At 39.9% G+C, this 13,001-nt stretch overlaps 1 protein-coding gene across 7 annotated transcripts in view; it reads right to left on the bottom strand.

Moving 5' to 3' along the window:
• The window catches only part of Sirt4 (Sirtuin 4), a 34,814-nt gene extending 31,028 nt beyond the window's left edge, over window positions 1–3,786 (bottom strand). For 4 of the 7 annotated variants that reach the window (XR_011393639.1, XM_070097674.1, XM_053791074.2 and 1 more), the window contains exon 1: window positions 3,696–3,786. The gene's annotated coding sequence lies outside the window, so the exon portion shown is untranslated. Of the gene's footprint in view, window positions 1–81; window positions 1,008–3,695 lie in introns of those variants that run through there. The other 3 variants (XR_011393640.1, XR_011393641.1, XR_008408502.2) reach the window with 3 other exon arrangements.
• Window positions 3,787–13,001: the final 9,215 nt, after the last annotated feature.

Below are 13,001 nucleotides of genomic sequence, written 5' to 3'. Positions count from 1 at the left end.
ATTTCACTCTTCTGTATCTTCATTACATTACTAGTCTTTGAATTTTACACATGCATTACATATAAAATACAGTACACATACAACACAGATTTTCTGGCTCAGCTTTCAGGATGTTTTTCTTACTGTGGATTGATTGCATCGAGAGGCATGTCTAGTGGATAGCACATTAGTATGCATTTTGTTACCCATATTATGGATTTTAGTTCTGTTAGGACAAGTGATCCGAGTTTGTTCACCTGTAGTACCTCATAGGACTCTTGTGTTTTGGGGAGTGATAATAAACCCCTTTCAGATTTGGGGATAGTGGTATCTTCAGGTTGTATTTCTTCTCAATAAATACAGGGTGCTGTGGTGTCATTTGTTTATCAACATGAATTTGTTGACTGCAGTTGACTTTGCAAGGAAACGTTGTGTCTCCTCTGAGACTTCGGGGCTTTGCTGGTATATTGATCTTGCCGGGCCAACAGAGGTCATATAATAATAATTCAACAATACATCGCTGACCCACCATGTCTGCTGGAAACATAAATTAAATATTAGAATAAGTGAAGCAAATTTATTTATTACTGCACTTACAAAGAATATTGTACTATTAGCACTCTCAAAATCATAAATGTAATAATTTTATATGAACAACAGAGCTAATCACCAAGGTCTGGGAGTTAAGGGTTATCAGGATTTCTGTCAATTATTATTACAATCAAAACTAAGTGATAAACCCACAAGAGTCATACAGACAGGATTTCTGTCTGTTTCATATTGGATATATGATGCTACAAGGAGGATATCTAGGGTGCTTGAAGTTGAAGTCACAGGATTTTCAGATGAATGCATGCCCACTGCTACAACAGTCTTCTTGGTCATCTTTTTAAATATTTCATCTGAGCAAAGTTGTTTCACGTGCTCTTATCTTTCCCTATGGAAATTTTCATGTATTAAATATAAATTCATTAGATCTTCTTCTATCACAAAGGAATATTGTTCTAGCTCTTTGTTAATACACCTGGTAAGATAAGAGATAAGATTTTGTTTGGATTTTTAACCCTGGAGGACTAGTCACCCAGGATAACCCAAGAAACTTAGAGCAACATCAAGGACTGTCTGTTATATTTCCATTGTGGTTCTTCAATCCTCTTCTCCAGGATACGACCCACACCAGTCCACTAACACCCAGGTACCTACTGCTAGGTGAACAGTGACAGTAGGTGTACGGAGACATGCCCAATGTTTCCACCTGGCTGGGGACTGTTGTTATTATTATTGTTATTATTATTATTATTATTATTATCATTATTATTATTGTTATAGTTATTAACCCTAGCCATAACTGGGGTTAACTGTTGGCAAAATATGCTACAAATTGCATAGAATATAGGGATCACCATCACAACTGCGGTGTTGACAATATAAGTTCATATGCACTACAAACAATAATATTTGTGGCTGCCCAGTAAGACATTCTGGCAAAAACGATAATAAACTGTGTACTATTTGGGTCACAAGTGACATGGTCCTTAGGCAAATAGATAAATTAAAACCTAACAAATCCCCAGGCCCTGATGAACTGTATGCAAGGGTTCTAAAGGAATGTAAAGAGGAGCTTAGCACACCTTTGGCTAATCTTTTCAACATATCACTACAAACTGGCATGGTGCCAGATAAGTGGAAAATGGCAAATGTGATACCTATTTTCAAAACAGGTGACAGGTCCTTAGCTTCGAACTATAGACCAATAAGCCTAACCTCCATAGTGGGAAAATTTATGGAATCAATAATTGCCGAGGCAGTTCGTAGCCACCTTGAAAAGCATAAATTAATCAACGAATCTCAGCATGGTTTTACAAAGGGGCGTTCCTGCCTTACGAATTTATTAACTTTTTTCACTAAGGTATTTGAGGAGGTAGATCATGGTAATGAATATGATATTGTGTATATGGACTTCAGTAAGGCTTTTGACAGGGTCCCACATCAGAGACTATTGAGGAAAATTAAAGCACATGGAATAGGAGGAGAAATTTTTTCCTGGATAGAGGCATGGTTGACAAATAGGCAGCAGAGAGTTTGCATAAATGGGGAGAAATCAGAGTGGGGAAGTGTCACGAGCGGTGTTCCACAGGGGTCAGTGTTGGGCCCCCTGCTGTTCACAATCTACATAAACGACATAGATGAGGGCATAAAGAGCGACATCGGCAAGTTTGCCGATGACACCAAAATAGGCCGTCGAATTCATTCTAACGAGGACATTCGAGCACTCCAGGAAGATTTGAATAGACTGATGCAGTGGTCGGAGAAGTGGCAGATGCAGTTTAATATAGACAAATGCAAAGTTCTAAATGTTGGACAGGACAATAATCATGCCACATATAAACTAAATAATGTAGATCTTAATATTACGGATTGCGAAAAAGATTTAGGAGTTCTGGTTAGCAGTAATCTGAAACCAAGACAACAGTGCATAAGTGTTCGCAATAAAGCTAATAGAATCCTTGGCTTCATATCAAGAAGCATAAATAATAGGAGTCCTCAGGTTGTTCTTCAACTCTATACATCCTTGGTTAGGCCTCATTTAGATTATGCTGCACAGTTTTGGTCACCTTATTACAGAATGGATATAAATTCTCTGGAAAATGTACAAAGGAGGATGACAAAGTTGATCCCATGTATCAGAAACCTTCCCTATGAGGATAGACTAAGGGCCCTGAATCTGCACTCTCTAGAAAGACGTAGAATTAGGGGGGATATGATTGAGGTGTATAAATGGAAGACAGGAATAAATAAAGGGGATGTAAATAGTGTGCTGAAAATATCTAGCCTAGACAGGACTCGCAGCAATGGTTTTAAGTTGGAAAAATTCAGATTCAGGAAGGATATAGGAAAGTACTGGTTTGGTAATAGAGTTGTGGATGAGTGGAACAAACTCCCAAGTACCGTTATAGAGGCCAGAACGTTGTGTAGCTTTAAAAATAGGTTGGATAAATACATGAGTGGATGTGGGTGGGTGTGAGTTAGACCTGATAGCTTGTGCTACCAGGTCGGTTGCCGTGTTCCTCCCTTAAGTTTTGTAATTTTGTCCAGACTAAAAAGAGGCCAGATGATACATTATCGGTAAATCGGTGTTGTACCTGTAACTGATATTATGATAAAATACTGTATAAATTACTAATTTATTATACATAAAATACATTGAGTGAACACTATAATTTTATTGCAGTATATTCTCATTAATTTATAGATTTTTTAATTTTACATTTTGCTTAAGGTCTAAATTTCATCGTGGTCAGATTTACAAGTCAATAGTTTTATCATAAAGTCTGTTATTATTACAATTATTATTATCATTACATTACTATAAATATTATATTTGTGGAAAGTGTTAAACCTGTAGGGGTCATACAATGCCTAGATAATAAATAGGCACTCAGGTTTGATCCAATGAAGTGGACAAGTCAGTGTCATGATTTAAATAATATAATGATAATCTAAGCGTTAATTAAAATAATAATAAAAATACATCATATTATTAGTATAGTTATTGCTATTATTCTTTGAGGTGATCACTTATAATTATTATTCTCTGCTACCATGAGACCTCGACAGGCATCACTAAACCCCCAAGAAGGACAAAATCATCACAATATATACAACGATCCATCACAAAATAAAAAAAAAAAAAAATCTCAGAAATGTGTCGTAACCTCCTGTGTCCAGAGACTGATGTTGTTATTGTGGAGTTTTGTGGGTGACTGAAACTTGTGTCTAGTGAACCCTCTCTCTCTCTCTCTCTCTAGGGGGATTGCTGTATAGCCCTTGTGGTTTAGCGCTTCTTTTTGATTATAATAATAATCTAGGAGGATTGGTAAAGCATACTGTGAATGTAGAACCCCAGACCTGCTCAGAACCTTCCAAGCTGCACTAACAAATGCAAGGAATAGCAAGCAAAAACTTAGGCAACAGGAATGGGAATAATTTGTTAGTGGATTAAATAGGTCTACCCTTTTAAGTTTGCCTTGGAAAGGTATAAATAAAATAACCAGGAAAAAGACTGGCAATGTTGTTCATCCCTTTCCTCTTGAAAAAGCAAATGACCTCATAAATGACTGGTCCAAAACATCCAGGCATGAAAACCTTCCATCTCATATTAGAAAAAATTTAGAGAGTACTTCTGAAGAAATGTTGAAACTGATTAGTTTTATGAGCCAAAATATTGATGAGAGTGATTGCCTCTTCACCGAGTATGAATTAGATAATGCATTAACTAAAGGTCGATCAACTGCTCCTGGAGAGGATGGTATAACCTATGATATTCTCAGAACTTTAAGGCAAGTGCCTGATAACCCTTTGTTGGCACTGTATAATCTCAGTTACATTGAGGGCGTTCTTCCTACTTCCTGGACCAATAGTCTCATTGTGCCTATCCCTAAGCCCCAACAGCCTGATACATTTAGACCGATCTCCTTAACTAGTTGTCTTTGTAAAACTTTTGAAAGAATGATACTTAACAGACTGTACTACAGAATCAGAGATCAACTTTCCCCCTACCTCTATGGGTTCATGAAAGGTAAAAGTGTGCAGAACTGTATTTCCACCTTTCTCACTGCACACACACCTCTACTAGTTTTACCACTTTTCTTGATCCAAAATCTGCATTTGATATTGTGAACAGAACCGTTATACTACATGAACTAGCCAAAATGAATATTGGTGGTAACTTACTCTGCTGGATAATAGGATACCAGTCAAATAGAGTATCCTCTGTCCTTTACCAAGGCTTTAGAAGTGAGTCTAAAGAAATGTCTTTAGGCACACCGCAGGGAGATTTTAGATTTTGCCACCGAAGTGGCTAGTTTATTGTGCACCCCATGTCCATCCTGTGGACGGTAGCGCGAGAGCATATGGATACACAAAAGGCCTAGGAACTAGGCCCCAAAGGGTTAACAGGAATACATATGGATTTATATCTACATATCTATAGTTCACTTATCTGTTACAAGCAAATTTAGGAAATTTGCTTAGTATATCTGGTATCTTATTTTCATTAATAAGATATCTTGACATGTCACATAGGTTATTATACAGTCTGTCTCTGTATTCCTCAATAAGTGGACAATTAAGTACATAGTGTTCAAGACAGTGACCATATGCCTAATCACATAATTTACATTTAGTTTGATCATCATCTGTATGTCTCCCAAACTGCCAGAAGTACTTGTAACCAAGCCTAAGCCTGGCCACTACAACATCAGTCAGTCTGTTCACATTGCACGTTGCTCCATAAACATACTTATCTACGTTCATGTTATCATAGTGGGTTATAGATCTACTCAGGCTTCTAACTGCATTCCTATAACAATCATTTTCATTATTTACTTCTCTCCTAATATTATTCCTAATGGTAGACACAGTTATACCAAAGTTATATTCTACAGAAGACGACGAAGAGTCACTGAGCTCCTCAGGAGTGCTAGAATATCTGATACACGAAAGGAGGCGCTGACCAGGGAAGTGGAAACTATCGAACTTAAGTTAAATGACTCTTACAGGAACCAGGAGAGGCAGGAGGAGCTTAAAGCTATTAGTGAAATTGAGAGAAATTCAAAATATTTCTTTTCATATGCCAAAAACAAGGCAAATACCACATCTAGTATCGGGCCCTTACTCAGACAGGATGAGACTTACACAGATGACAACAAGGAAATGAGTGAAATATTGAAATCCCAGTACGACTCTGTGTTTAGTGAACCACTAATCGGTCTGAGGATCGACGACCCAAACGATTTCCTCATGAATGAGCCTCAAAACTCCATAAATGTATGCTAGATTTCCGACATTACCCTAACTCCGATAGATTTCGAAAAAGCCATTGACAACATGCCTATGCACTCAGCCCCGGGCCCAGACTCTTGGAACTCTGTTTTCATTAAGAACTGCAAGAAACCCTTCTCACGTGCCCTAAGTACACTATGGAGGAGGAGCCTGGACATGGGTGAAATTCTACAGTCACTTAAAACAACGGATATAGCCCCACTCCATAAAGGTGGCAGCAAAGCATTAGCTAAGAACTATAGACCAATAGCTCTGACGTCCCACATCATAAAAATCTTTGAAAGAGTGCTAAGAAGCAGGATTGCAAATCACCTGGATTCCCAAAATCTGCACAATCCAGGGCAACATGGGTTCAGGGCAGGTCGCTCCTGCCTCTCACAACTACTGGATCACTATGATATGGCCTTGGATGCACTGGAAGAAAATCAGAATGCAGATGTAATATACACAGACTTTGCAAAAGCATTTGACAAATGCGATCATGGCGTAATAGCCCATAAAATACGTGCTAAAGGAATAACTGGGAAAGTGGGGAGATGGATCTTCAACTTCCTAACAAATCGAACACAAAGAGTAGTGGTCAACAGAGTTAAATCGGAGGCTGCCATAGTGAAGAGCTCTGTTCCACAAGGCACAGTACTCGCCCCCATCTTATTCCTTATCCTCATATCAGACATAGACAGTGATATACACCAAAGCACCGTGTCATCCTTTGCGGATGATACTAGGATCTGCATGAGGCTGTCATCTGCTGAGGACGCGGTTAACCTCCAAGAAGATATAAATAAAGTTTTCCAGTGGGCAACGGTAAACAATATGATGTTCAATGAGGACAAATTCCAACTACTCCAACTACTCAAGCTGGCACTGGACAAGCACCTAAAGTCGGTTCCTGATCAGCCGGGCTGTGGCTCGTACGTTGGTTTGCGTGTAGCCAGCAGTAACAGCCTGGTTGATCAGGCTCTGATCCACCAGGAGGCCTGGTCACAGACCGGGTCGCGGGGGCGTTGACCCCCGGAACTCTCTCCAGGTAAACTCCAGGTATGGAAAACTGGAGGAGATAATAACTAGAACAGAGTATACTACTGACTCTGATCATACAATAGAGCGGAAAAATAATGTAAGGGACCTGGGAGTAGTCATGTCTGAGGATCTCACTTTCAAGGATCACAACAGTGCCACGATCGCACGTGCAAAGAAAATGATAGGATGGATAATGAGAACGTTCAAAACGAGAGATGCCAAGCCAATGATGATCCTTTTCAAATCACTTGTTCTCTCTAGGCTGGAATACTGCTGTACATTAACATCTCCATTCAAAGCAGATCTAAAGAGTGTACAGAGATCCTTTACTGCACGTATAAGTTCTATCAAGCACCTTAACTACTGGGAACGCTTGGAAGCACTTGACTTGTACTCGTTGGAATGCAGGAGGGAGAGATATATCATAATCTACACTTGGAAAATCTTGGAAGGAATGGTCCCAAATCTGTACACAGAAATCACTCCATACGAAAGTAAAAGACTGGGCAGGCGATGCAAAATGCCCCCAATAAAAAGTAGAGGCGCCATTGGTACACTAAGGGAAAACACCATAAGTGTCCGGGGCCCAAGACTGTTCAACAGCCTCCCATCAAGCATTAGGGGAATTGCCAATAAGCCCCTGGCTGCCTTCAAGAGAGAGCTGGACAGATACCTAAAGTCAGTGCCGGATCAGCCGGGCTGTGGCTCGTACGTTGGACTGCGTGCGGCCAGCAGTAACAGCCTAGTTGATCAGGCCCTGATCCATCGGGAAGCCTGGTCATGGACCGGGCCGCGGGGGAGTTGATCCCCGGAATAACCTCCAGGTAACCTCCAGGTAACCAGGTACATTCTCCTTTTGGGTACTCTTCTTGGCTAACATATCAACTTTATCATGAAGGAGGAATCCAATGTGTGATGGGATCCATAGCAATTGTACATTAATTCCTTTGTCCCTAATTTTTGAGTATCTATACCTGGCTTCTCCAATGAGCATGTTGTTGGAGTCATTATATGAGTCAAGAGCCTTCAATGATGACATAGAATCAGTAATGATGATAGAGTCAAGCTCAGTGTCATAGGTTAGCTTTAGCGCCATTAGGATTGCAAACAATTCAGTTTGCAGTGTAGACACCCAGTTGTTAATTCTTATGCCTAACTCAACAAATTTATTATCGTTTTTAACAAGGGAGGTGGCAACAAGAGCAGATGCAGCCCTGCCAGAAGACTCCTGTTTAGATCCATCAGTGTACATAACTTGTGATAACTTATTACTACCAGCTAGGTGAGAAATTTCTTCTTGAGCAGTTGCTCTAACAAGAGATTTAAGGAAGGGATTACTAGCAATGAGCTTCTTGGGAGGAACTTGCAGGTATGTGATATTAAATGAACACATCCTCCACGGAGGGGTGAAATGCTCTTGTTGCCTACAGTGATACAGTTCATGCAGGTTATAAAACTTAATGTAATTGCACGTTTTCACAATCCATTTAGATCTGTGTGTATTTACCTCTAGACACTTGGTAAGATTCATTGTGACAGTGTCTGGTTCGTTTCTCAACATTCTAATACCGAGTACAGTGTTAATTTCAATAATCCTATCACTGATACTAGAAATACCAAGCTCCTTCCTCATGTTAAGAACTTTTGTAGATCTGGGACAGCCAAGAATAATCCTGAGAGCTTCATTTTGCATTAACTCCAAGGGTCGGAGAGAACTTTCTCTAGCTAATATCAACATGGGAGCAGCATAATCAATTAAGGACCTAAAATAGGCTATGTACATCATTCTCACGATTCTCACATTAGCACCATAGTTGGGGTTGTAGCCAGCAACAGCTTTGAGAGCATTTAGCCTAGCTTTGCATTTCTTGTTTAGTTGTGGTATAGTGGATTTGTTAAAGGGTACATCTACACCAAGATATCTGTAAGTTTTAACGTAGCTAATGTTTTCACCCTGCAAATAGATGGGTGGGGGATGTCGTTTGCTTGTTAATATCTTTGTTTTAGAGGAAGATATTATGAGGCCTAGTCGATTACAAATTGCTTGAACTTCATTAAGAATGGTATTCATCTTCTTATACCCTGTTGTATGGATCATGATATCATCAGCATAGCTTATAGCTATATGTTTAGGTGAGGCAGGTAGAGCATTTAGGAGAGCATTAATCAGAATATTAAATAGCATGGGACTAAGAACTCCTCCCTGCGGTGTACCTAAATACATTTCTTTAGAATCACTTCTGAAGCCTTGGTAAAGGACAGAGGATACTCTATTTGACAGGTATCCTATTATCCAGCAGAGTAAGCTGCCACCAATATTCATTTTGCCTAGTTCATGTAGTATAACGGTTCTGTTCGCAATATCAAATGCAGATTTTAGATCAAGAAAAGTGGTAAAACTAGTAGAGGTGTGTGCAGTGAGAAAGGTGGAAATACAGTTCTGCACACTTTTACCTTTCATGAACCCATAGAGGTAGGGGGAAAGTTGGTGTCTGATTCTGTAGTACAGTCTGTTAAGTATCATTCTTTCAAAAGTTTTACAAAGACAACTAGTTAAGGAGATCGGCCTAAATGTATCAGGCTGTTGGGGCTTAGGGATAGGCACAATGAGACTATTGGTCCAGGAAGTAGGAAGAACGCCCTCAATGTAACTGAGATTATACAGTGCCAACAAAGGGTTATCAGGCATTTGCCTTAGAGTTCTGAGAATATCATAGGTTATACCATCCTCTCCAGGAGCAGTTGATCGACCTTTAGTTAATGCATTATCTAACTCATACTATATAGGAGTTGTCAGTCCCATGCTATTTAATATTCTGATTAATGCTCTCCTAAATGCTCTACCTGCCTCACTTAAACATATAGCTCTAAGCTATGCTGATGATATCATGATCCATACAACAGGGCATAAGAAGATGAGTACCATTCTTAATGAAGTTCAAGCAATTTGTAACCGACTAGGCCTCATTATATCTTCCTCTAAAACAAAGATATTAACAAGCAAACGACATCCCCCACCCATCTATTTGCAGGGTGAAAACATTAGCTACGTTAAAACTTGCAGATATCTTGGTGTAGATGTACATTTAAACAAATCCACTAAACTAAATAAGAAATGCAAAGCTAGGCTAAATGCTCTCAAAGCTGTTGCTGGCTACAACCCCAACTAGGGTGCTAATGTGAGAATCGTGAGAATGATGTACATAGCCTATGTTAGGTCTTTGATTGATTATGCTGCTCCCATGTTGATATTAGCTAGAGAAAGTTCTCTCCGACCCTTGGAGTTAATGCAAAATGAAGCTCTCAGAATTATTCTTGGGTGTCCCAAATCTACAAAGGTTCTTAATATGAGGAAGGAGCTTGGTATTTCTAGTATCAGTGATAGGATTGTTGAGATTAACACTGTACTCGGTATTATAATGTTAAGAAATGACCCAGACACTGTCACAATGAACCTTACTAAGTGTGTAGAAGTAAATACACACAGATGTAAATGGATTGTGAAAACGTGCAATTGCACTAAGTTTTATAACCTGCATGAACTGTATCACTGTAGGCAACAAGAGCATTTCACCCCTCCGTGGAGGATGTGTTCATTTAATATCACATACCTGCAAGTCCCTCCCAAGAAGCTCATTGCCAGTAATCCTTTCCTTAAGTCACTTGTTAAAGCAACTGCTCAAGAAGAAATTTCTCTGGTATAAAATACCGACAGGTTGTTAGGTAAGACACATATGCAACAGTTAGGTATCTTTATTTCGAAATAAAGATACCTAACTGTTGCATATATGTCTTACCTAACAAGAAATTTCTCGCCTATCTGGTGGTAATAAGTTATCCCAAGATATGTACACTGATGGATCTAAACAGAAGTCTTCTGGCAGGGCTGCATCTGCTCTTGTTGCCACCTCCCTAGTTAAGAACGATAATAAATTTGCTGAGTTAGGCATAAGAATTAACAACTGGGCGTCTACACTGCAAACTGAATTGTTTGCAATCCTAATGGCGCTAAAGCTAACCTATGACACTGAGCTTGACTCTATCATCATTACTGATTCTATGTCATCATTGAAGGCTCTTGACTCATATAATGACTCCAACAACATGCTCATTGGAGAAGCCAGGTATAGATACACCAAAACCAGGGACAAAGGAATTAGTGTACAATTGCTATGGATCCCATCACACACTGGATTACTCCTTCATGATAAAGTTGATATGTTAGCCAAGAAGAGTACCCAGAAGGAGAATGTAGAATATATCTGTGTCTAGCATTAGGAATAATATTAGGAGAGAAGTAAATAATGAAAATGATTGTTATAGGAATGCAGTTAGAAGCCTGAGTAGATCTATAATCCACTATGATAACATGAACGTAGATAAGTATGTTTATGGAGCAACGTGCAATGTGAACAGACTGACTGATGTTGTAGTGGCCAGACTCAGGCTTGGTTACAAGTACTGACTGATGTTGTAGTGGCCAGGCTTAGGCTTACCTGGAGTTTACCTGGAGAGAGTTCCGGGGGTAAACGCTGGCTGCACGCAAACCAACGTACGAGCCACAGCCCGGCTGGTCAGGAACCGACTTTAGGTGCTTGTCCAGTGCCAGCTTGAAGACTGCCAGGTGTCTGTTGGTAATCCCCCTTATGTATGCTGGGAGGCAGTTGAACAGTCTCGGGCCCCTGACACTTATTGTGTTGTCTCTTAACGTGCTAGTGACACCCCTGCTTTTCATTGGGGGATGTTGCATCGTCTGCCAAGTCTTTTGCTTTCGTAGTGAGTGATTTTCGTGTGCAAGTTCGGTACTAGTCCCTCTAGGATTTTCCAGGTGTATATAATCATGTATCTCTCCCGCCTGGGTTCCAGGGAATACAGGTTTAGGAACCTCAAGCGCTCCCAGTAATTGAGGTGTTTTATCTCCGTTATGCGCGCCGTGAAGGTTCTCTGTACATTTTCTAGGTCAGCAATTTCACCTGCCTTGAAAGGTGCTGTTAGTGTGCAGCAATATTCCAGCCTAGATAGAACAAGTGACCTGAAGAGTGTCATCATGGGCTTGGCCTCCCTAGTTTTGAAGGTTCTCATTATCCATCCTGTCATTTTTCTAGCAGATGCGATTGATACAATGTTATGGTCCTTGAAAGTGAGATCCTCCGACATGATCACTCCCAGGTCTTTGACGTTGGTGTTTCGCTCTAATTTGTGGCCAGAATTACAAGTACTGACTGATGTTGTAGTGGCAAGGCTTAGGCTTGGTTACAAGTGCTTCTGGCAGTTTGGGAGACACACAGATGATCAAACTAAATGTAAATTATGTGATCAGGCATATGGTCACTGTCTTGAACACTATGTGCTTAATTGTCCACTTATTGAGGAATACAGAGACAGACAATATAATAACCTATGTGACATGTCAAGATATCTTATTAATGAAAATAAGATACCAGATATACTAAGCAAATTTCCCAAATTTGCTTGTAACAGATAAGTGAACTATAGATATGTAGATATAAACCCATATGTACACCTGTTAACCCTTTTGGGGCCTAGTTCCTAGGCCTTTTGTGTATCCATATGCTCTTGTGCTACCGTCCACAGGATGGATATGGGGTGCACAATAAACTAGCCACTTCAGTGGCAAAATCTAAATCTCTAATCTCTCTTATATGTTGATAAATAAGACACTTGTGCAACGTTTGGGTATGTTTATTCTGTAAACGTTTCGTCACCCAATGGTTTCTTTGGTCCAAAGCAGAGAAAGATCTAAGATGAGAAGGAGATTGAGGTAATCAGTCCCTCAGCTTGGAGTTGATGTGTTCAGTCCGTCAGTCTTGATAAAAATGTTTATGTTCGTGGCCTGGTGGCTCAAGCTCTTGCATCACACAGCGAGGGTCCGGGTTCGATTCCCGGCGAAGGGAGAAACATTGGGCGTGTTTCTTTACACAGGTTGTCTATGTTCACCCATCAGTAAAATGGGTACCTGGGTGTTAGTGGACTGGTGTGGGTCGCATCCTGGGACAAAACTGATCTAATTTACCCGAAATGCTCAGCATAACAAGCGGCTTTCTATTGAGTAGTATGTCATTGATGTTAGCTAGGCCTAACTTATACATGTACTTGTAGAAATATAGATATTATTATTATTATTATTATTATTA

This window comes from Cherax quadricarinatus, chromosome 59 (genome assembly GCF_038502225.1).
Source record: "Cherax quadricarinatus isolate ZL_2023a chromosome 59, ASM3850222v1, whole genome shotgun sequence".
Lineage (NCBI taxonomy): Eukaryota > Metazoa > Arthropoda > Malacostraca > Decapoda > Parastacidae > Cherax > Cherax quadricarinatus.
Note: the sequence above shows the minus strand (reverse complement) of the source record. Positions and strands in the feature narration are given on the sequence as shown.